Genomic DNA, 25,680 nt, shown 5'->3' with positions numbered 1-25,680 from the left:
CAATGACTGACGGAAACATTATCCTTATGTGATATGACTTCCAGCAGGGACAGGTGGCATCCTCCTTCTCCCCTGTAAGCAGTGGAAATGGTTGAGTCTCTTGGTGTTGCAGTCCCCCAAGCTTGGTCCAAGAATACAAAAATAAAGAAAAAGCCGATACAGACCCAGGAAAGGCATTCATGGGCAGTGTTCTGGTCCTCAACAGTTAGTCCAAGGCCACCGAGTGCACCTGAGTAGCCTGGGTATGCGTGTGGTAAAGGACACTGTGGTGATGTAGAGGTCTTCAGAGCCTGCCAAGGGGACATGCGTGTGATGAGAAAGCAGTGCCGTGACCCTGTGATGCGCATTAATACACCAGGGCCAATAGCATCAAATAAGGTACTATAAAAAGAATAGTGGGGATCGAGGGAGTTACCAATGCAGAAAGACAGGAGATGCGAACAAATCCTTTCACACTGGCTTGTAACTGGTGATGCTGGTACTGGACTGAGCTCATGATTTGTACTGTACATAGCTCGACAGAAATAAGCATGGGTGTCACTATGTCTGTGCCCTATCTCTGCCCACTGAGAGGTCCCAGGGGCAGCAACTCTGCAGCCAGTGGGCACATCTAGTAACTGGTCTTTGGCCTCCGCATGCCATCTTCCCCACAAAGAGACTGGTGTTCCTTGGAGATATGGCTGGACGCATGACCCAGGCAGGAAAAGCCCAGGAAGAACCTAGAATAGGGCCATGCCAGGAAGAAAGAAAATGCTTAAAGAACTAGCAGGAGGTGTACAGGGGGAGACAGGGTCTCAGCTTGAAAGGGCTTCCAGTTGCCAGTTGGGGAACAACTTGAGCAGCAGCTCGAAGGATAAGAAAATGGCGTGTAATCGCTGAACACTTTGGGAATTAATGACCTAATGTTAAAATGTATGTGAGATATTTCACAGTATCTAGCTCACAGTCTCTCCCACAGTGACATAGCATCTTACAATAAAGTATGTATTAGCTGCAAAGAAAGGAAAACCAGCCATCCTATGGAGAATAATATCCTGATAAGACCGTGAAAGGGTCCCTCAAAAGGGACTGCATGGCCATGAAAGGGACCCTCAAAAGGGTCCTGATGAAAACAAATGTGATAACCCTAACGGAGACACATCAAGAATTCCACACAAGCCTGGCCAGTGAGCTTTTAAACCAGTGAAGGGCAGTGAAGTCAAAGGGAAACCATGAAGGACGCTTGCAGGAAAGAAAGGAAACATCATAACCCATGAGTCTCCCTTGTTGTGCTTTTTTGTTTTGTGTTTATTTTTGACAAACAATGCTACTGGGACAATGGGCAAAATCAGACAATAGCTGAGAGTCACACTCTGGCACTGCATTTGCTCGGCTGCCTTGCCTCTGGGCTGCACCGTGGCCTAGGGGGAGAATATCCGTTGGGGCAGGGAGGGTGCTTCCTCTGTAAGGTCTGGCCGTTTCTGTGGTGGTAAGCAAGGCTGAGTGTCTCCTCACGTGACTGTAGGCCATTTATAGTTATTTTATTATAAAGTTCCTTTTTAAAGATTCTATGCCCATTTTTCCTCTGATTTGGCTCATATCAATTGGCATGAGCTCTTTGAAAGTTTAGGTAATTAGTCTTGCAAGTTGCATTATTGCAAATATTCCCACTTCGGGCTTGTTAGTAAATTCACTCCTCAAGAACAGTAAGGAGTTCTGTTGAGTTTTATTGCTACATTTGAAATCCTTGTTCTAGCTGGAATTTATGTTCATATGAACAATAAGACAAAATACAATACTAAGCTTTGTTTCTTCAGTCAATGGCCTCCAACTCCACAGGAAAAATAAAATCTCTTCTTACCTTCAAACAGCTTCCATCACAAGCTGTGGTGTTTCTAATGAGAACAGCCCTGCAGGCTCGTGTATTTGAATGCTTGGTACCCAGTTAGTAGAAGTGTTTGGGAAGGTTAGAAGGTGTAGCCTTGTCGGGGGGGGGGGGGAGGTGTGTAACTGGGGTTTGAGATTTCAGGAAAGCCCATACCATTTCCAATTAGCTTTCTCTGCCTGGAGGCTTTTGTCACGAGTGGTGATCTCTCAGTTACTGCTCTAGCACCATGCCTGCCCACCTGCTGCTGTGCTCCCCACCATGACTGCCATGACCTTTAACCCTATGAAGCTGTCAGCTCCAATCAACTCTAATTTTATAAGTTGCCTTGGTCATGGTTTCTCTTCATAGCAATAGAAAGTAACTAGAAATACATGCTAAATTTTACATTATTCGGATCTGTGTTTAACTGGTTTTCCTCCAGTATCAATCTTCCAATGGTGAGCATTTGTCATGTTATTAGCACTTGATTTTCCTGTCACAGTGATAAAATATTCTAACAAAAGCAACTTAAGAGAGAAAGGGTTTATTTTCTCTCGCAGATTAAGGTATGGTCCACCAAGACAGCAGAGGCTAGGAGCAGCTGGTCACACTCCATCGTCAATCAAAATGCAGAGGTTGATGAACTCTGTGCTCATTCAGCTTTCTGCTTTTCACACACTCCAGAATCTCAGCCTGGAAATGGTGCCTCCCACAGAGGGCAGGTCTTCCCACCTCAGTCAGAGTAATCAAGATAACCTCCCACTGACCACCTCTTCTTCATCTGAGTCAAGAGTCTGCTGACAGTTCCCAGTGACTGGCACAGCATTCTGTAGAAGAGCAGAATCTTCTGCAATGATGGAAATGTTCTGTCTCTTGTTCCGGTGTGGCACAGAGCCTCTCGCCGTGCTCAGCTTAAAACTGTGGCTGGTTCTACTGAGGAACCGAAGTGCTTACCTTATTTTCAGTTATTTTAGCTTTCAGATAACCGCATGTGGCTAGTGCCTCCCTCTGGGGCAGTGGGGTATAAACATCCCGGGGGAGGGCCCACTCAGAAATGCTGTTTCCAGGGTTCTCCAGGCTATTCACGTGGTGTGCTCTTCTTCATGCATTTCCCCTCTTCTGGAAACTGGCTTGTCTGGTCTTCTAGAAAGGCTCATGTTAAATTTATAGACATTTCAGCTTGAATTGTTATTGTGGTCTTAGCTCTTACTGACCTTCATGGCAAGGTTTAAAGTTCTCTGTGTCGTGTGCCCTACATTTCCTTCTGAGTTCACCCCAACCTTGGACTTTATTTGTTGTTGTATTTGTCTTTGCTGCTACAAACCATGTGCTTATATCTACTTCTTTTTACTATGTTTTCTCACTAATCATCAATCACAAAGCTATCCCATGCATATTTTGTGTATTGTATCCTCTTATTTATATTAATTTGTTGATTGTATTTTCTTTTTTTTTTTAAAGATTTATTTATTTTATTACTTATGCAATGTGTGTTAGCATGTACACCTGCACGCCAGAAGAGGGAACCAGATTTCATGTTTAGATGGTTGTGAGCCACCATGTGGTTGCTGGGAATTGAACTCAGGACCTTTGGGAAGAGCAATCAGTGCTCTTATCCTCTGAGCCATTTCTCCAGCACCCGATTGTATTTTCTATTAATCATGAAATTTGAAATTAGGAAAATAGCTGGCCTGGTATTTTCTTTTTAATTACTCTTATTTGTTTAGTCACTCTTATTTAATACCTCTGAGTATTATTTCAACGATAATTTTTATTGGCAGGTAAAATTCTATTTGTTAGCTACATACAAAATGATCTTTGACTATACACCTCTGTGGGACTGGAGAGGTGGCTCAGCAGTTAAAAGCACTGTCTGCTCTTCCAGAGACCCTGAGTTCAGTTCCTAGCAACTACACAGTGGCTCAAAACCATCTACACTGACATCTGATGCCCTTTTCTGGCATGCAGGTGTACATGCAGAGAGAGCACTCATATATAAAAAAGAGAGAGAGAGAATAGATATCTCTATGTATGAATGACCAAACAAAGCCAATTGAAATAAATATTCATTATCTTACATATCTGTCATTTTGTGAAAACATTTTATACCTAATGAACATTTTTCAAGAATATATGTGAGCCAGGCATGCTAGTGCATGCTTGTAATCCCAGAACTTGGGGAGACAGAGGCAGGTGGATCTCTGTGAGTTTGAGATCAGCCTGGTCTACAAATAGAATCCCGGATAGCCAGGGATATACAGAGTAACCCTGTCTCAAAAAAAAAAAAATAAAAATAGAAACAACAAAAACTAATATATGTGTAGGCTGGAGAGACAGCCAGGGATTAAGAGTACTCATTGCTTTTATAGCGAATCCTTCTCAGCGTGGCTCATAGTCCCCTGTAGTTCCAGTTCCAGGGGACCTGATGCCCTCTTTGACTTCCACAGGTATTAGGCAAGAATGTAGCATACACACACACATACATACATACAGGCAAAACATTCATACACATAAAAGAAAATACAACTACACATTTTAAAGAATATAAAATAATATCAGTTATAGTATATATATATATATATATATTCATTCCTTGGATTTTCTTCTTCTGTCTGAACTGTTGTGCCCCCTGACTGGCACCTCCCAGCAACCTCCTCCTCTGTAAAATATAAGTTCTTTTAAGTCCCACATCAATAGTGCTTTTAAGTAGTCATGGCAACAGTTGACATCCTGTCTTGCTATACACTCTAATAGGAAAGTTTGGCATTTTTATCACTATCCTTAATTCTGGCTGCTAAAAAAAAAAAAAAAAAAAAATACCAGCTCTTGCCTCATCAGTGGTCTGTAACATCAAATGAATGATAGTTTTGTAAAAACACCCCCCTTGGCGTCTCCTAATTTAGGCTGTGTAGTCTTGACTTCTTACCACATTTTCATTTGTTCTGTTTGTAATTTTTTCTATCATCTCACTCACATGTTCAGAAAATATCCGTTTTAACTTGGTCGTGGTATATTTTTCTTGCCACATGCTACAAAAATCCCTTTAATTAATAGAGTCTGTATAGTATTCAAGAGGATTATCTATGTTAGAACTATCCTGTCAGTTTTTGGAGTCCGTGTGTTACTACCATGACAAGGGGGAGTGCTTTGTAGCCTTCCATCCTTAACAGGGTTTAGCTAGGATTAAATTAGAAACATGTTGGTATATTTTAAGTTTATCTGCTGTTAGCTTGGGTAACTTGTTAGTTGTCACTTTCTGTGTTTTCTGCCTCTTCTGGAGCCAGCTTAGTAGGACCTTTGACTGGACCCGTACATATTGGTGCCACTAAGCTAGTGCTAATGTGCGGGAAAGCCAGGAAGATGGGAGAACTTAAAAAGAAAGGGACACGGAACTAAGACCCACCATGATCAGGACAAATGCATGCAATAAACACATCACTTAGCAGTCGTAGGTGGCCAAAGCAGAAGTGTTTGAGACACACTCATGTTCTGTGAAGGCTGAGGAGTGGACCTAATGTAGAAGATCCTTGCCAGAAGTCTGCTTGGCGGTAGTTTTCAACCTGTGGGTAGCAACCTGGTTGAATAATCCTGTCACAGAGATAGCCTAAGATCTTCAGAAAACAGAGATATGTACACTATAATTCATAACAGTAGCAAAATTACAGTTGTGAATTAGCAACAAAAATAATTTTAGGTTGGGGTTACCACAGCATGAGGAACTATATTAAAGGCTCGTAGCATTAGGAAAGGTGAAAACCACTGGCCTAGAGTATTTAAGAAACAGTTTCTCGAGAGAACATGTGAAACATAGAATATGCTTTTTCTTCCCCTTGTGCCCAGAAGAGTTTATCATGAGAAGCAGGGCCTTTATAGCCACCTCTGCAGGTTCTGGAGAGCACGTGTTTTCCATACAATTGGCCTGGGAACCAGGATGCTGGGCAAGGTGGAGCTGATAGAGAAACCTACAAAGACGCATCCCTTCAGGGGAGCAAGATCATTGAAACAATGAGAACGGACTTCTACATCACCGGGGAGGGGAACCTGGACCCTAATGTGGAGAAAGAGGTGGAGGAGAATCAAGGAACCATCAGATTTCCATGGAGACTAAAGGGAAAGAAAAACTAAGAGGAAACAACTAAGTCCAGGCAATCTTTTCAGGAAATTACTTGCAGATCCCTGGAAATTATGCCTAACACAGAGACCAACTACCTGAGAAATAGAAAAGTCTGAAATGTAACTTGGAGCTGGACAGTTTAAGAAAGCAATCTGACTGTGTCAAGGATCTTTCCATGAACACTGTACATATACGCTCTCATCGCTCCAGCTGTTAAACATGCACACAGATACACACACATATGCACGCACACATATATGCACTACAGGGATACAACCTCATCATAATTGTCAACTCTCATGCTTGGCATGTTGCTGGCTTTTCCCTCCCTTTCTGTCTAGTTCATATTAACTATTCATACACAGGTAACCACCTTCCAAAAAAGAATACTCCCAGCTAGCACTGCAACTTCAGGGTCCGACATGGCTGCTTTTACTTGCACCATCTCATAAAACTCTCAGTAACTGAGTGAAAACACCAGCCAGTAGCCTTGGCTCCTTCATTTACAGAACTGCATTCTCCATGCAGAGCCATATATTACCCACCAGGACTCAATTCCAAGTGAATTGTCCCAAATTTCTTAAGAATCTCAGTTGATCCCTAGTAGGGCTGGCCTCTTGGCACATGTGTAGAAGTCCATGACAGGGCAGCTACAGGGAACCCAACACCCCTGCAGACATGCAGGCGCTACTCTATAGGTGTGGGTATAATGACTGAAAGGCTGGCTATACTCTGGGCAAACACTAAGGGATCATTCAGGTTCAGGAGCATCCACCTCTCCTGTAAGTTGAATGGATAATGCCCAACCGTCCAGGCCAGCCACACGGTACCAATCAGGCTCAGGGAAATCACCCACTACAACATGTTCTCAACCTAACAGCAGAGCGAGGCCAACAAAGACATGTCGAGGTAGATGTCAGACTCCAGTCAAGAAAGACTACATACAAGGAGAAGCCCACTGTTACAGAGTACACAGCCATGCATCAGTAGGCACTCACTTTCACCCTGTGATCATGGATCTCAAATAGTGACTCTTTAGATATGGTTTTTCAAGACAGGGTTTCTCTGTGAGTCCTGGGATTTTCTCTGTGAGTCCTGGGATTTTCTCTGTTGACCAAGTGCTGGGATCACAGACCTGTTTCGCCACCACCCGGCTTTCCTAGACAACTCTCACTTGCGCTCTCACATACCAGTGATATCAAGGACTCTGCAGGGACTGGGGTGCTGGGGACTGCCCAGTGGTGGCTGAGGGAACATTTCTAATCGGCAGCGCTGGAATGTGTCACACTGCTTCAGAGTCTGAGAATCCAGACAGGCTGCATTCTGGTGAGACACAGTCCAGGGGACACCAAATTCAGCAAGTGTAGGAACTTTGCTCCTGGTGAAACTGTCAGGGAAGCCAGAGAGGGTGAACTGCTCAGTCATCTTTTTACCATATATCATAGACCACACTGTTAATTGAAAAGCCAAGAAAACCTATACACTACATGGAGCTTGTATCAGCATATGAGTGTGTGTGCTCAGGTAACAGGCTGCATTTTACATAGATAATGTCTGGGTGCTGAGGTCCCCCAGGCTGCCCCTATCAGCCTGAGTGTGCTGAGATCAAGAGATGAAGTGAAGCAGAAGGTGCGCAGAAAAGCGTTGATACTCTTCCAGGACTATTTTATGCACACTATGAAATGTGTTGTTGACAGTCATCTTCAAAGAGCCCAGACATCCACAAAAACTGCCCTTTCCCAGTCTCACAGGCTGTCTTGGGAATGGCTACCATTCTAGGTCAGACTGTCAGCCACAGGGACTTTAGCACACTGGGACTGTCAGTTGGAGCCATTCCCTTCCTGCCCACTTCATGGCTTCTTCGTGGTATTTGTACAGAAAGACTTCTCTATGGTCCATTTTCAGTGTGAGGTGAAAGGGTGTTCATCAGAAGTACAGGTAAGCAGGGGTTCCTCACAGCTGGCAGCCTGCTGGTCTCCCTCCTAGAACTGGAAAGTTACAGGTCATCTCCAGTGATGGAGCCTACCAAGGAGAGCAGCCTGGAGCCTGGTCCTTCTCTATATAAGGCTCTGTCCTGAAACAATAGGATGGGAAAGCGAGCAGCTCCAAACCTATGAGAAAAAAGGACAGGAGCTTTACAAACCAGAGCAGTGGGCCTTTTCTCTGTTGGTGTCCCTTTCTGTGGGATAGTATATTAACTGCTATTTTGGTTTTTATTAGTCCCTTGAATTTGTTATTGTCTTGTTTCCCACATAATCTCACCAAATGGAGTTGGAAGAAACCCTTATGCTGTCCTAGGAGAAAACTTTGCTGTGAGGAATTCAAGAGAGGAAGAGAGGCAGGGAGAGAAAATTAAAAAAAAAAAAAAAAGATTGATGAGAAACAAACCAAGGGTCCTTCAAAGAGCTCAGCAGGCTCTGTGCAGCTTAGCATCTTTCTCAGTAGAACTCCCCAGACCTTCTCCAGGCACCAGCACAGGGCCTTATTCACATCCAAAGGTTCCCATTCTGTAATTTCAAACCTAATTCAGTTCTGACCTGATAGTGAAAGTCCCAATGCTTTGCCTCTGGGCATGGGAATGAGTAATAAAAGCAGCAAGTGTGGTGTCACTGTGGATGGCATCTTCTGTAGTGGCTCTGTAGTGGCTATTCAAATTCCTGCTTCCTTCCCAGGATGGAATATCTCGTGAAATCTCTCCAAAAAGGATGTGTGTCCACATAGGCAATGTTCGTGTCATGTGTTACATTTCATAGGAACTCTGCATATGTGAATCTTTACAACACAGCACCGTTGGGATAAACTGATTAACAACCAATCTTATCTTTCTGTGGCTACACAAATACCTGTGTCGTTCCTGTAAGGGCAGTTGGAGTACCAGCCACGCCTCTGCCAGCCATAGTGTAGTGGACTACCTGCCTCCCCTTCCCCATGCCTGCCTGTGGCTGTGGGAGTGAGAACAGCTTTCCCCTTCACTGTTTGCAAACCTGGGCTTCTGTAGCAAGGAAGACAGGCAGGATGGCACCCATGAGTGCTGCCAGGCTGCTACAGGGGTAGTGGGAATTAAGAAAGAGAGCAGCAAGATGCAAAAGCTTGGTTGGAATGACTTACAGGAGGAGTGAGGGCTGCAGCTAGCACAGCTGTCTGCAGAGGAAGATGCGCCTCTCAGGAGAAGCAGGCTCAAGTTCAGGTGTCTGGAAGGTAGTGGTGGGCATGGTAGTGAGGTAGCCAGAGAGAGATCCGTTGTGCTATGGTGTATAGCTGCAGATGTGAAGGCCGTGCCAAGCAACACAACCTGTAGATACCAGAGATGTGCCCTGAAGCAGAACAGAGTTGCTTCAAGCGAGCTGTGAAGACTAGGTCCCTTCCACACTCCACGGTGGTTCCCACCATTTCCGCATTCCTCCTCCGCTCAGCTTCCTCCACAACCCCCTCAGCACTATAGATTCCTCTTAGCTACTTCCAGAACAAGGAGGAATCCTTGTCAGGTCCTCATCAGACCCCTTGGTAAAGCAAGGGAGCCTAAGGAGCCATGGAAGGAAGCCTGCATTTCAGGCTGCAATGACTGCCCTTCTCAACCGTGATGTCAGAGCCTGCCCTGATGTGGATATCCCATATAGGCCACCAGCTGCTCTCAAGCTTTTTAGAGCCATGAGACCAGTTCTACTTTGCCAGAACATCACAATAAAGTGGCTTCATATAGCACCCCTGGAAGAGGCAAACTATCTTGATGCACCAAGGCCCATCTGGGCAGCTCAGTGACCCTCCTCTTCCGACATCTTCTCTTCCTGCACCCTCGTTTGTTCCAGATGCTATGCATGCCTACTTCTCCTGTGTTCCATATCTATCCAGAAACTCGGGTGTTGAGAGAAGGGGGAAAACAGAGATAGTGACTCTCCCCACTCTAGCCTGCCCTTGGTTAGGGATTGGTCCCTGCAGTTTAATAACTGCATCGCGTCTTCTCACCTATCATGGTTCCTGCTTGAGGTACTTGAGACAGGGAGGAACCAAACAGCTCCCCTACTTTCCCCTGCCAAGTAAATTACCGTAGATACTGTCCCATTAACCACATCTCTTGCTCAGAATCGGGATGTCTAAAAAATGGTCTGTGTGTTACTCCAGCTGGCCAGATGTGGCCTACAAATGGAGTCTACAAGCTAGAATGTTATAAGTACATGAGCTTTCTAAGCTCTCAGTGCCCACCTCTGTTAATACAGGTGGCATTCCACAAGCCTCAAGGCTCCAAGCTGAAGAGGGAGGGGCCCGAGACTAGTGACTCAGGACAACCACACAGTTGTATTCATTCCAGGAATATTTATCCCTAAGTGAACACAACACATAAGAGCAGAAAATCGGAGTCAGGTTTTGATAACAGGATGAGACTACCTGCCCCAGGTGTGACCTTCTGTTAGAACTTGGAGAACAGTAAATGTCCCTCAGCTACTAGAACAAGGTAATCAAGATACACACCTTCCCCATGTCTTCTGTCATGCAGGCGATAACACCCTAAGGAGGGTCAGGAGGATCAGCTCATTTCAGAATGTTGGCTCCCAAAGGAGACTAGGAGCCAGCCAGGGGTTGAGAAGACCAGCCAGAAAGGCTTACTTCCATGGGTGCCAGAAGAAGGTGAAAAACAAAAAGGGCACAGCCACTAGTGTCTCTGAAGAGCAGAAAGTAAGATGAAGGCCACAGATGTCCTTGGAGCTGACCATCATCCTCAGGCTTGGAGAAAGCAGCTTTGCTAGAGAGCTGAGACAGAAGCTTGATGCCAGCAGGGAAAACAAATACATGAAAGCTGAGAAGTCAGGCTCCTCTTGGGAGAACTTTGATTGTGAAGGGAAGTCGGGGGTATCTTGGTAGAGGTGGGTTTAGGCAGAGTTTGAAGATGAAAGCAACATGGACACATTTAAATGTAAAAAGATCTAATCCCCAAATGGAAAATGCCAAAGGGTGAGGAGATAATGTATTGGCTGAGATGTAACTGGGATTTACCAGGAGTTGGAAGGAAAAACAGGCAGGCAGGATTCATCATCATGCTGGAAGGATCAGAGATGCTTCTCTCATGCTCTGCTTGTCTATAGAATGCCCATAATGGGCTTCCTTTTGTTTATACAGTGACAGTCCTGAACCCTTAGCAGGATATATTCCAGCCCCATTAATGACATGTAGTATCACTTTTAGAAGACATGACCACCCTTAAAATAACTTCTCGATTTACCGCCTCTCATGAAGAGAACCATGGCCATGAAATAGATGGTTACAGGAGATTCTTATAATTAAGGAACTTATAATAAACTGTTGCTCCCTTTAGTATAAAATACCAGCCCCCACTCCTCACGGTCTTCCTTGGAGAAGGGCGTGTCCTGTTCACATTTCCGGCCTGTCTCTGTAGCTATCCCTGAACAAGGAAAAGCTCTATTGCTATGCCTCAAATTCCACAGCTGGCCGGAGCCTCTTGTCAGTTTCTCTGGAAGACATTCTCACTTTTGAAAGGTTTTACATCTATATTACAGAGATTTATTTTTAATTTTTCAAAACTTCTCTGCTATCCTCCAAAGAGCCCTAAACTGTAAGTTCCTAGTTAAATTCTGCCCCTGGCTAGCTGATTTATACCTGACTTTGGTGTTTTATTATTGTCGAATGTCACTTGTAAGACAAGGGCTTTGGGGAAACCTGCAGACTTTCTGATTTTTCCAAAGGTCACTTGTTGTATGACTGATCTCCGAGCACTTTTTCATCTTCAACTATCTCTGTATGTTGATGTATCCACACGTGGACCACCACAGCCTTAGGAAATGCTACTGCCTTGGCAGGCCATGCCACAAAGAGTGCCATGAGAATGCCAGGGCCTAACAATGCCAGAGAAGAACCACTGCTCCCCTCTGACCTGCTAAAGAACACCTGTCCCCCCTGAAATGTGGTTTACCCCAGGTGAGTTAGCCCTTGCAAACAATCTTAAGCTGGCCGCCATCTGTGTGTGCTTGAATCTACCTAAAATTACAATTTATTTTTCCGTGTTTATGCTTGCCTTCATCTTTGCCTCTTGGAACTCTTATTTGTCCTAGGAGACTAAGCTTTTATCTCCGTTGTATGCCCAAGCCCAGGCTTTCCTGAGCATTCTGTAAGTATACACCCACTCACTCCTAAAGGACAGAGCCAAGTGACTGGTGACTCCTTTGTGCTGTGCATGGCAGGATTCTGGGGCTCTGCCCACCTTCACATGAATGAAGGGGTCATGGCCAATTGAGGACATCTTTTCTGGGGACTGAGAAAGTAGCAAGAGGAGGTAGAAAGAATACAAAGCTCCACCAAGCATCTGCCTTTGCTCTAAGAGGACCTTGAATGATTAAGGATTACAGATAAAAGATTGTTTAGATATATGTATATATTTTTCTTTAATTAGTCAGCACAGTGAATTTTATAAACCCAAAATAAATAGTATGGTTTGATAGTTTTTTTGGGAAGAGCCGGGGAGGTAGCGTTCAGCTCTGTAGTGTGAGATAATTTCTGTCTATATTATTTCATAAAATTATGCTGAGATTGCATATATCCTGGTTTGCATTCACTAAATTTTTGCGTAGATAAAGTACTTCATAACTTCTGACTTTGTATCTTCTATTTAAATACTTTTACCAATATAGCTGAGTAAATATGAAAAAGGGAGATAAAATTAGCTGTTGTTTGTTTTTTATTTTTCTTGAGCAAAACAATAATGTTTATTTTTCTCTGAAAATTAAAGACCAACAGTAACATGGTCCAAAGCACAATTCTCCTCTTTAAAAATATGAGGTGTGATGTTCTCTGTCCCTCCATTGCTCTCTAGAAAGCTAAACTTGTGTTTTTCTAAGAGGTCGTATGAAAAAAGATTGAAGTGCCACAAATTACTCTAGTATAAGGTCATGAATTAACCCTGTTGTTATCTGCTTTTTTTTTTTCAAACTCTTCTTTTACAGAAATTCTGCATGCAATGGCATTCACCGTTGAACTTAGTAGATTTTCGCTGCAGGGTGTACTCAGCATTCTTAGCCAATGCATTAGCTAACACTTTTAGTTACCAGCTAACATGGCCAAATTCTGTGTCATCTAGAAGATGCTTGATCTAAACGGGCAAGGGTTATTTCTTCCTGTCTTAACACATATATCTCACATGCACCTCAAATCCCCAAGGCCTTTTGCTAATCACTAAATACAGAACATTCCCTAAGGCAGAAGATGGTCTGACCAATCTTTCCATGTCAAATTGAAATGTATTTTCTTCTTAGTTAACTGATAAAGAACATGACTGATGGTACTCAGAAGCAAAAGAATTAATTTTATTGCACAGTTGAATGTAGGGTTAAAATTTCATATCTCTATCTTTTAAGGAAGTATCGTTTTGGTTCTTCAATGAAGTGTTTTTCTAATTCAATAGACATTTTGTTTGTAATAGAATAATGAACAATAGAAAAGTCTTTGTTTCAGCAAATGAGTTTTATATTCAGTGGCAAGCCATTAAAACCAATCAATTCCAGAATTTACAACTCAGTTCTTGAATACAGACAAATAGTGCTTGACTGAATCTATGGAAAATGTTGGTTATGTTTGATGGAGTCTATAGCTTACTGTTATTTGGAAGACAGGAGACTTGAATACTTGAATGAATACAGAACAGGATTTGGATGAGTTTTACTAAGAGAGGTCTCCAGAAGAGCTGGAACGATGGGAAAAGAGGTGAACTTACAGGTTGTCTCTGCCATTGAAGTCTAAAAATGCCTCCTACCAGTGTGGGCATTTTGGCAATTTCCTGCTGACAGTCTCAGAAGCAAACAACCTTTAACCTGGACTTTCATAGCAATCACTCTTGCACTTTGAGTGACTCTCCTCTGATTTCCAATAATTTTCATCTTACTTTTCCTCAGTATTATAAAATAAGACACACGAAAGTTTTCCTCATATGAAGATTTCCCTAAACTGGTGCCTACTCTGTGTATCTCTCAACACCCCTCCTTCTTGGTCCTTCATGCTTGTGTTGATCCATCTCATCCTTAAACACTATTTTTGGCTATTATGTCTTATATTTATTTACTTACATGAAGGAGACATGCCTGTGCCTCAGGGCATGTGTGGAGGTCAGAAGAAAACTTGCAAAAGTCAGTTCACTCCTTCCACTTATGTGGAGTCTGGGGATCAAACTCAGGTCACCAGGCTTGGTGGCAGATGACTTTACATGCTAAGCCATCTCTCAGTTCCATTTTTGTGTGTTATCTCTAGTCCAGTGATTTCATTATTTATGTCTATGACCCTTCAAAGTGCCTTTCCTGAAACAAAACAGTATTTGCTGTAGCATCCCCATTACCTGACCCACTGGTCAGCAGTTGGCATGTGGTGATTAAATATACATGGAATGAACTGAAAGTTTTTCAAATTTTAGTTTCAAACCCTGTCATCCAAATACAGTGCCTAATGCAAAGCACGTATTCTTACATGATTTCCACATTTACAAAACAAGGCTAGGAATACCTCATCTCTGGGTTTCTGTGGCATACACAAAAGACAGTGCCTGGGACATTAGTGTTATGCAAGATCTGTGACAAAAAGACCTGACGAAAGCAATGGAAGGAAGGAGAAAGGAAGGAAGGAAGGAAGGAAGGAAGGAAGGAAGGAAGGAAGGAAGGAAGGAAGGAAGGAAGGAAAGAAGGAAGGAAAGCATTGTGTCAGGAGTTTAGGTAGCTGTTCACCTTCTGGCCACAGTTAGGAAGCAGGGAGAGGTGGTTGCCTGTACTTAGCTCACTTTCTTCTTTTTATTCAATATGACACCCAGCCTATGGAAGGGAGCTGTTCATGTTTGGGGTAGGTCTTCCCATCTCAACTAACTTTATTCTCTCACAGACACCCAGAGATTTTTCTCCTTGGCCATTCTGGATCTTGTCAAGTTGATAGTATTAAACATCACACTCGGTTTCAGGAACTTCCTCTCTGAGAGACTCCAAAGTCTAGATGTCAAAGTTTGATCACTAACCTCTCCCTAGAATCATGTAGAGTGGAAAGGGATTTTTTAAGAAAAAAGATTTAAAAAAAGGAACAGTTTGTTTCTTTCCAAATAAAACTCACTATTCCCATCCTCCTGAAGGTGTCCATATAATCTATACTATTGAGTACAGCTTCAGGTATTGAACTTCAGGATATACAACTACAGGGTGGGTGGGGTCAAAGGATCAAAGATGCTTGAGCTGCCTCACTATCAGTGTCCATTGTCTGACCACCTACAAAGTGCTGGTCCTTCAGTACCATGCTCACTAACCAGGAGCTTGCATGGCACCCCAGCCTTCTACAGGACATCCCTGTTGGATTCCAAACACTGATCATCCTTTGCCTCCAATGTTGATTCTAGCCAGGCGAGGGCTACAGTTTCTGTAGGTACAAAAGCCTCCAAACCAAAAACTCTTTTGTTCCATTGAGTCCCTACCAGAGGGATGTCAGGGTAGCACTTTTGGTAGGTAGATAGCCAACCTGAGTTCCAGTCACAGGTGCTGGTCCTAAGCAGATGTGTCTGGTGAGTGAGGAAAGCAAGTTCTTGCCCTCAGGGAACTGATGCAAAGGCAGGTTCTCTCCAGAGCCTGCCTATGACTCAGATGTGCTCATGCTCTAAAGAGATATCTCCTGCCATCTTAATGAAGTTTTTATTTGAAAAAGAAAAGAGAGGAGGATTGGATTTCTCTTAATGTTTTTAAATCCCCTCAAAACTTGAGTCTACTTGATCTATTTATCTGGAAGTCTCACTTCAATTCGTAATGTAAATTATGGAGAAAATTGATGTTTGGTGTTTTTAGGCATTTTTTAGGAAAAGATAAGATTTTATATACCATGAGAATTTCATTAACTTGTAGAAAAAAAGATGAAAGTGACAGTGCACCTAGATAGAGTGAATACCGTCACGATATACTGTGGCTGGATTGAAATTCCAATAACCAACTGTTCACTTAAGGTATTTTAAACAAAATTCTCACTTTCTCCAAGACTTTACAGATCCACACATTAAGAAAACCAGAAAAGTTGAAAGGTTAGAATTCAAAGAAACTTCTTAGAATGTATGATTATTTCACATTTATGCCAGAGAAATGGGGGTTTGGAGGACTGTTGACTCATTACCATTTGTCCTGTCCTTCGTGGGAATGATGTGGCCCAAACCACTGGTGTCCAACTCACTTGGCTCCATATAGGCCCAGCTAGGGAACTTTCAAAGAAGGACCCACGGGTGAAGTCAGGGCCATGGGTAGTGGCCAGGTCTGAGAAAGGATGCAGCAGCCTTGAAATTAGATCTGGTGGGTGTGGTTGGAGCACAGGTAAGCACAGTTGACTCAGAGAAAGGTGAGAGACCAAGTTTTATACCTGTCAGGAACCATGAAACTAGGTAAACTGGTATCTTGGAGACAGGAGGAGAATAATGGATGAATTAGAGACTACACATAAGTTCTAAGTCTCAAGCAAACCCAATTCCTCTACCATTCGTTAAGAATAAATACAATAGGATAAGGGAAGGGGTGAATGAGGGTGTATTCTGCCTCACAGTCAATAGAATCACTGCTAAGTGGGCTTATCCAAGAGGAAAACATGTCTGTCTGCCTGCCTGCCCTTTCCCTCCTTTTCCTTCCCTTTTCTTCCCCTTCCCTTCCTTCTTTTATTCCTCCCTTCCTTTCTTTTACTGATGATATTAGCCAAAGCCAAGCTCATTAATGAAACAAAACACCTTATCACTGAGCTTTATTCCCCGTATTCATGACTGTTCCCATCCATGCAACAATAACAACAAAAGAGAAATGAGACCAGAAGTCAGGAAATTGACTTAGGTTCCTCCACACAGAGCTCTCTCCTCCAGCTCTGTGGGGTCTGCTGGGTTGAGTGGGAGTCCTGGCCTTACAGCATATTTAGGAATGATGACCATCTGTTGAGCCGTACCAAAAGTTAATGGGCAGCAGACATCTCAGCACGTGGTTCTATCAATTAATGCCACTAAGTGCAGCACAAAGGCTCACTGCAGACAGGGCAGCGCTGGCTGTATTTGTTTCTGCATGTTCTTTGGTGAGATGCATATGTAGTTTAGAAAGGGCCACTTGCCTACTGGTAGGCTGTAATCATTGTAGCAGTCTCTCCTTGATTTATAGGGCTCAATTATCTTTCTTCAGTCATATGAAATGTCTCTTCTAATAAAAGGCCAAAGAGTGAAAGGCAGCATGCGCGCACCACACACAGAAGGGTGATAAGATCGAGTCAGATTTTCCCGTGGTTTAGCAAACATTCACAAGCAGGGGAAATTGAAATTGCTCATCCAATATGTTTCAGCCTCCATGGACTCAGCTAATAAAGTAACCATGGAAAAATTAAATACGTGTAAGCCAGAGCACCTTGATGGTACTTACCGAGTTATTGCATTGTGTCACTTGTAGCAAGGACTGTTTCCAGGCAGCAAGGAGAAAAAAAAAATCCTTTTTCTTTTATTTGAAAAGTTGATGGTGTCTCAAAATATTATAGAGGAAATTGTTTCTTCGGTGTTTAAATGAGTGCGCTCCATCCTAAACCAACACGAGATGGGTCTGTATCACGGATCACACACTGCAGTTGAAACAAACCTTGTTTTGCTGATATTTCCATCTGAACACAAATGTCTTTTTCTGTACCAAAAGAAACACTGAATTATTGATTAAGTGGGTCTAGGTTTGTATTTCTCTTGCTGTTGTTTTCTAATAGGTCAGGATATGTCTGAATAAATGTATTAACCCATGAGAGCAGACATAGTCCTACCCATGTCTGTCTTTTCCCTGTAACTGTGACCCAGGCACCAAGGTCATACATTACTTTCCTGGATGACACCATGGACTGATTCCACTCAAGTTGTGAGGTGGTGGTTCTGTACTAATCAAACATCCCCAGCACCGTCAGGCCTGACTGTCCCTCAGCTCTCCCTGCCTGGGTGTTGCTGGCCCCGCCATACAGGGGCACTGTGAGGCAGGATTCCTGCCCTGCTGTTATTCCTGCCCTGAAGAGGCATCTGAGATGTCCCTGCAGCTCTGTCTCTCTCCTGTGCAGACACCCAGGGATGCACCTGCACCCTCCTCTCCGGGTCTTTAGTGTTACCCAGGGTAAATGCTAAGAAAAATCTAGGATTGCTAAGTATGGGGACCTGAGTTCTGTCCCCAGCACCCGTGTTGGCCATGCCCCTGCAGTTGCAGCACTGGGAGACAGCCAGAGACCTGTCAAGCCTCTTTCTGTGTTGGTCTTTTTACTTGCAGGATAGCACATGGAGCTGAGGCCCCGTGTGCACGTGTAATTACAGAAGAGGCAGGAGGGGAGCTCACTGCCACCTCTTGATAGCTGAATCCCTGGTCCCCATCTGACCCATACCATGGTGTCCCCAGAGTTCTGTCCCTGATTCTTCTTTGTCCATCCCATGAGTAATGAAAGTTGCTAAAGACCAAGGAAACTTGAGCTAAACTCTGAAACGCTAACTTGACTGATATCATAGCCTATCTAGTTTAAGTGGTAAATAGTTTTCTTAATTGATGATTGTGTGTGTGTGTGTGTGTGTGTGTATGTTTGTGTTGTGTGTGCACATGTATATATGTGTGATGTATGATTGTGGAGGCCAGAGACCAATATTAGTGTCTTCCTTGGTTGCTCTCCATCCTAGTTCTGCAAACAGGGTCTCTCTCTAGACTGGTTAGCCAGTGGGTCTCTGGCTGTCTCCCAGTGCTGCAACTGCAGGGGCATGGCCAACACGGGTGCTGGGGACAGAACTCAGGTCCCCATACTTAGCAATCCTAGATTTTTCTTTGCTTATTTTCTTTCTTTCTTTCTTTCTTTCTTTCTTTCTTTCTTTCTTTTTTTTTTTTTTTGGCTTTAATATTTAATCATGCTGAAATGCAGTGACACACACCCCTAATCCCAACACTCAGGAAGCAGAGGCAAAGTAGATTTCTGTGAGTTTCAGTCCAGCCATTGCTATATGGTAAAATCCTCTATCAAAAAGAAAAAAAATAATAATAATCTAGACACCTAAGCCCTGAGTCCTGGGGATCAGAAGTAAAACCATAGACTGCAGGCCCCACGGTGGATAAATTGGCCAGTGATCAAAGGCGTGCCCCCAGAAGTAGTATGTGATGACCAAGCCCCACAGCAGAGGTTCACCGGTACTCAACAGTGGCCCTCCCAGTCTTCAAGTTGAACTGCTGGCCTCATCTGTGTGTTTACCAGTGATTCACAAAGATGACTTCAGTGCCACATGTGACTTCAGACAAATCCCAAGTGTCTGATTTGGAAGCTTTCTCCACCAGTGTCACAGAACAAGGACAGGCTATGTGTGTACTCACCACTGTCCTTCTCAGCCCTCCTCTGAGGAGAAATGCCTTTCCTAGATTGAGTCTATTATTCTTACCACTGCGTTCAGTTTGGGCAGAGTGAGTCTGTAATGTTTTTCTATGAGTTCTAATCTAGGCTCTACCATGAGTCATCAGCATTTTCTGCATTAGGCCACCAAGACCTGAAATGTGGGCTTTCTGTATGCATTCTAGACATGGGTGGTACATGCAGTGCCCAGCTATAACTGAGGAGCCCCTGTCCTGGGAGCAAGCTGCCTTGTCTGCTTTTGTTTCTGTTTACAGACGAAAGCCCCTGCTGTGTATGGTCTGTGCTTCAGAGAAGGCTCTGACCTTGCCTCCTCCCACCAGACTCCACCAGTACCCTACAAGGGTAAGTGAGGCTGAACTTAAGCCCCAGGCATGAGAGGTCCAACCATAGTAACATTATGAATCACAGACCCTGAACTACTACATTTCCCAACATGATTGTCCCAAAAAATACCAGCCCATCTATTTTCCAAATTAAGTCTTCGTTTTGATGAAATCTTTTGGAGGAATAAAAGTAGGTAATGCTGGAATGAAGTGTTCTTTAGAAAATAATGGTGTAAGAACCTAAGACTTTAATGTTAGCAAACAACATATTTCACCCACTGAGAAATCACGTGGTGATAAAAACTGCTGGGGCTTTAATAGAGGGAAATAAATTTCAAAATGACTCCTCTTGGTTGCTATCTAGGAAGAAACTAATGTCCCTGAGTTGGGGTGGGTGGGGCTAAGTGGGCTTCATCTTTTCCCTCTGCCGTCTTCTACTACTGGTGCTTTTAAATGGCCATTTCTGTTTCCCAGACTACATTTTCCCAACAAACTGTATTGATTTCATACATTTCATCATTTATAATTGAACCAAATAAAACAGGACGTCATTTTGCCAGAGGATGTTAAAGACACATTATTCTGGTTTTATCTTTGAACATCAACTTTGGAGGCAAGTTTTAACGCAAATCAATTCCATGAACTATTCCTGTTAACCGTAGGCTCTGTAAACCATCAGCCTTTTCAAAAGGCGCGTTTCTGTCTGAGTTATAATTACTGCTTAAAGTGAAATATAATTTGGTAGCTTATCAGACTTGGGGTGCTTTTGACGTAAAGGACTGTCATTGAGCCAGGCCTCCACATGCAAAAGTAAGGTGTTAATGGTTCTGAGTTGAAGAAAGGCAGGGATCATACTTCCTGGAGCCCTCCCCGCCAATCCTTTTCTGTTCCTCACCTGTCTTTTCCCTTGTTGTCTCATTCACTCTCAGCTTTCAAACCCTTCATTCCAAACACATACAGACACGCACACGCACACAACACACAGCCTGCTCTCTGTTCTGCTGAGCTCCTGAGCAGCTGTGCTGGGGTCCTTGGACTTTCCAAGGGAAAAAAAAAAATGTTCAAGGTGACCTTTGACCTAGCCCCTGAGCATTGTCTTCTCCACCACAGTTCTTATATAAAAGAAAATGAGACCATTTTCCTCTTCGCCTTTTACACACACGCACAGCCTACAGAAACAAAAGAGCCCCACCTCTTCATCCTCCTAAGTCTGACCCCTCAGGACTCCAGCTGAGGTCAGTCACATGGGGTGCCACAGCTCCCCTTCAAAGTTCTACACAGAGAAGGACAAAGGTGTGCCCATTTGTGAAGCAGATATAGTGGTCCTTGTAGCTGTTTGTTTGCTGATGGCCAAGGGCCCAAATTTAAAATGTAGGACTTGATGGGGAAATCACTCAAGGTCTGAGTTAACATGCTCAAGGAGTGCAGTCATTTAGTGCCCTGCCTCAAGCCAGGAAACCATTTTCTTTCTCGAAGGTTAACCTTGCAATGTAGTGAGCACTGCTCGTTCCTGAGGAATGAGGTGAGGTCAGTGGGGCATCGAGGGAACGTGGGAGGAAAGGGATGCGGCCAAGGCTGAAGAGAGTGTTACCTTCCTGCCTTCCACCAGCCACATTCTAGACTCCATAAACACTGGGTATTGGCTTCTGGAAAACATTCTTCTACTCCCTGTTATAGCTCAAATCTGCTCTGCTTTTTCCCATAGTATCTTCCATTTCTGCAACTTGTTTGCTGTGTGTCTCTGGACTCAGTTCATATACCTATATACATATAAAGTTACAGAGGAGGACAATGCAGCCAGTCCTGATGAGACCTGATAGACTAGGGTCAGATGGAAGGGAAGAGGGTCCTCCCTTATGAGTGAACTGGGGGAGGGGCATAGGAGAAAAAGAGGGAGGGAGGGTGGGATTGGGAGGGGACAAAGGAGGGGGCTACAGCTGGGATACAAAGTGAATAAACTATAATAAATAAATAAATAGATGGATAAATGAATAAATACATACATAAAAACGGAAAAAAGTCACATTGCTAAAAACATTAAATGCCAAGAATTGCAATGTAGTTTGTCTCTTATGCCATATGCACGTCTTTTCTCTAAAATTTAAGTTGCTAAATGAAACCACTCTTGTCATGGCTGTTCCAGCACGAACACAAAGTAAAGCACAGGACTTGGCAAAGAGCAGAGCCAGAACTCAGGGAGTTGACCAGGCCCCTTGAGCTCCTCTAGCAGCTGACGGCACAGCTTAAAGAGCTGCAGAAAGCCATCTGTGAGCACCCCAGGTCAAAGCTACAGTCCTTCCAATTAGATCCTCCACCCCATAACAGGCCACCTGTGACAGCAGCCCACAAACCACTGTGACCTCACCACAGCCCACCATAGAAGGCTTGCCACTGCCCCATCTCATCTTTAAAACAAGAAAATTTATCTCCCTTTCTCCGGCCCCATCCAGATCAAGAAGATCTCTTTGATGTCTTTTTCTCCTATGAACTGCTCTATTCTGTTTTGTTTTGTGTTACAAGCAAGCTCCTTTGAAAAGACAGACTCCTGTCAGGTGGAAACTTGGAGTTGTGATGCAGTTTGTCATCTGTCCCCTGGGGACCACACAGACTTTCCAGTAGAGCTGAAGACAGTACCACACCCCAAACCGTCTCCCAGATACAGCCACCTCCACACTCCACAGATTGGCAACTGGTACCAGCATTTCTCTCTGTTCTGCATCAGGCAAGAGAATGACAAGAAAAGAGACTCAGGGTGCCAGGCAGAGAGATTGCTGAGTGTCGCATGGGTAGGTGGGGAGGCCACCCCCATCATGTGCCCATGATATAAACATTCCCCTTTGTGCTCCACTCAGCTGTCACTGAGAATCAAAGAAGGCATTGGTTGTGCGTAGAACTCTGCGGGCTCCCAGATGGGCTGCTGGGCTCTGCTCAAGCCTCCTGTTACATTTACTTAGTGTCTTTCTAGCATTGAGTGAGGTTGGATTTGCTTTTTAGGTGTTTGGGGGACAGTGTTAGAGTTTTGTTTTCTTGTGTTTGCATGCACGTTGTCAAAAGAAATCTTGCTGCCAGTCCTCAACTATTTGACTATTTTCACAATACACTGTGTGATACACTGTAGAAACACACTGAGAAGCGCCTCTCTCCTGCACATCTGTCCAGTGCTTGTCTGGATGTGGTAGTGGGCAGCAGCCACTTCATCCCTCCAAGCGTACAGCCCTAGTTTCCAAGAGAAATCTAAATCTAATGCAAACCTTTCTGACATCTGACAGTGTTCGGGTTTTGGAATTGTCTTGACTAAGCAAAATCATGAGCTCATATGGAGGAAAAGTCGCAGCCATATGCCAGTGCAAAGTAGCACTGGGAACCCTGCTAGGTCGCAAAGAGACTCACAAGCAGAAAGGAGTCATTTTCAACATGGGTGCTCCTTAAGCCACAATAGAAAAGCAAAATACTAACATGTTGATATGATCGGGGGCCTGTACACTGATCCACATGTCTGTTCACGGTGTCTGAGCCTGCAGAATGGCAGTTCCCCTCAAACTTAAATTTTTTTTCTTGCATCCCAAATGGTCTCAAAGATCAGAAAACAAACAATACAGATATAGAAGGTATCTGTTTTCTAAAAAAAAAAAAAAAAAAAGGAGCTTCTTAATAAAATTGTTAAACTAGATTGCTAAATTGATTCCATTGGTTTGTTCTGGCTGATGAGCTTATATTATCGATATAAGCTAGAAATATGATTATGACTGAGAAATTCACAAATGAATTCTGGTTCTGACCACAGACCTTTTGGAAGGAGGCAACCTCTGTCCCTCCTGAACAGGCTACAAAGCATTTATCTCCTGGGGTTGAACTCACGGTAGCTCAGGGATGAGTAGTCTCCATGGGGAGCAGAGAAGGTTCTGTGCCATCTTCAGACTTAACATCCACAGGTGCCTGTAGCCGATGCTAGTGGGGAGGGACAGTTTGCCCAGGTGAAATGGATGAGCAGCTCCTCTCCAGTAACCAGCTACCTCCTCCATGCAACCCAAAGTCAAGAAGCATGTGTTTACACAGGCAGCCTTTTTGTTCCCCACGGGAAGGGAAGCGAGAGCAGTTCTGAGGTAGAGGGGAAGGGAAGTGGAAGTAACCAGCTGGATTGAGGAAGTATGTTCAGTTAACTCACTCATCAGATACACGCTGTCCCTCCCCAGACTCAGTCCCCACCATCAGGAGTGTCCACGGCAGAGCCCCTAGGCAACATCATCCATTTGGACCACTGACACCATTCTTCCAACTAGCCAGAAGGCCATACACACTTTCCCCAATTAGCCATCACACACTCAAGAAAATGGCTACCCCACCATGACACTGAATAGGAATCAGAGCCACTAAAGAACAAGAAATAACATAGTGGAGACTCGTGTCCACTGGCTTCCTCGCAATGAGCCCCTCATCATACTTTACCCCCTTGTATAGCCCCCTGTGGCTATAAAGTAACTATCGGCTGAAGCATTATGGAGATAATCCACTCAGCCCCCCACCTCTGCAGGCAGGTGGAGGGAACGTGGCTGCACCTGCCTCACAGAAGTCCATGTCTTGATGATAAACCCAGCAAGTGAAGCCCTTGCCGGGAACCTCTGAGCTCCAGCCCCTCCCTGAGAAGTTCTGTGCCTGCCCAAGAAGCATCTATGGTTTCACCATATTCATGCCTCAGCATTTTAGCAGATCCTGAGCCAGTTGCTTAAATGCAATCTGAGGTCATCTTCAGCCAGTGACTCTAGTATACTAGGCCATGTCAGTTACACTCTGCAGCCTGTGGTCTTCGTCACTGTACAAAAGGGACTGGTCCATCTTAACCTTCACCCTTGATCTCTGTAACAGGTTAAATTTCCAGAGAGCAGCAAGCAGTTCCTTCCCAGCATACAGGATAAAAGAGTCCTGTGAACATAGGTATTGCCGTTAGTGGCAGGTTCCATGTCCCAGCAGTGTGCTGTAAAGTTATTCTTCCCAGTGATGTCTCTGCCATTATAGGATATGTGATTGCACTGAGACACATACACATACAATCAAGCCGCTTCACAGTGCATTTCTCAGAATGTAGCGATCATGGAGCTAAGGGTGACCATCCTATAAACACCGAGCAATCTGGACATCTGAGATGCCATTGCATTTAGTGACTATCAGGACCAGAACCTTTGCATTTCAGTAGCTGAGTGGCATCAGGTGAACTACTGTTCATTACTTCTTAAAACAGTAATAACCACGACATGTTCTCAAGTCTATTGTGACATTAAATGCAAGTGACTGGTGTAGCTGATTAAAAAGTGCTGTTACGGTAAAGCTACTGAAAAGACCTGCACAGTTCATTCACTGTCCTTCCTTGCCTCTCTAGTCCTCTCCCTGTCACCTCCCAGTGACCCTGTGAGACAGGCTCCATCTCCACTCCTCCTCTGGCAAAGCTGCAGCACAGACTTAGTGTCTGCCAGCACGAGACAGGTAGCAAGCTTCCTGTCCACTACTGCACCTCCCCGAAACAAGTACTGTCCAACAACCATGTGCTTGCTGCTCACCCTGGGGCAAGCAAAAGCCCTCATGGAGTACAGATGGTACACAATGACAGGAGTGTACCTAAGGGGTGATGATTTTGGAGTACAAACTGCCAGGATGAGAGTGAATGGCCAAAGGACCAAAGCAGGTAGAATACTGGGTGAGGAGGACAGCCTAGTGATCTCAGAGACAAGTTCCAAGCAGGGGACAGTTACAGGGCCGGACACAAACAGCTCAATCGTTGGGGAACAATCAAAAAGTGATCTATACATACAGAAACTGGAGCATGGGGTGGGACAGAGAATGAGGCAGGCGTGGATCAGAAGGGAAGGCCAAGGTTCTCCTGGGCACTGAGCAGGCCTCACAGGTGGAAAGTGCATGAGCCCAGCACTCACCTGTCCCTGGACTTCTTCCCCCTGCAGTCTTCTTCCCTATAGCCTATACATGCCCACTCGGTTTCCTCCCACACCCATCATGGTAACCTAGTCTTC

At 44.2% G+C, this 25,680-nt stretch overlaps 1 protein-coding gene and 1 long non-coding RNA gene across 2 annotated transcripts in view; one reads left to right on the top strand and one right to left on the bottom strand.

Moving 5' to 3' along the window:
* Pacrg (parkin coregulated) overlaps nt 1-25,680 on the top strand; it is a 439,800-nt gene that overhangs the window by 363,335 nt on the left and 50,785 nt on the right. The gene's annotated exons all lie outside the window — the stretch shown is intronic.
* On the bottom strand, nt 2,375-23,746 carry LOC132649551 (uncharacterized). Its single transcript, XR_009588051.1, has 3 exons — nt 23,519-23,746; nt 17,354-17,605; nt 2,375-8,071 (listed from the first exon to the last, which is right to left on the bottom strand). It is a non-coding gene; the product is annotated as an uncharacterized LOC132649551 (long non-coding RNA).

The sequence above is a fragment of the Meriones unguiculatus genome, chromosome 20 (assembly GCF_030254825.1).
Source record: "Meriones unguiculatus strain TT.TT164.6M chromosome 20, Bangor_MerUng_6.1, whole genome shotgun sequence".
NCBI lineage: Eukaryota > Metazoa > Chordata > Mammalia > Rodentia > Muridae > Meriones > Meriones unguiculatus.
The sequence above is the reverse complement of the archived record's forward strand: the minus strand, read 5'-3'. Positions and strand labels throughout refer to the sequence as shown.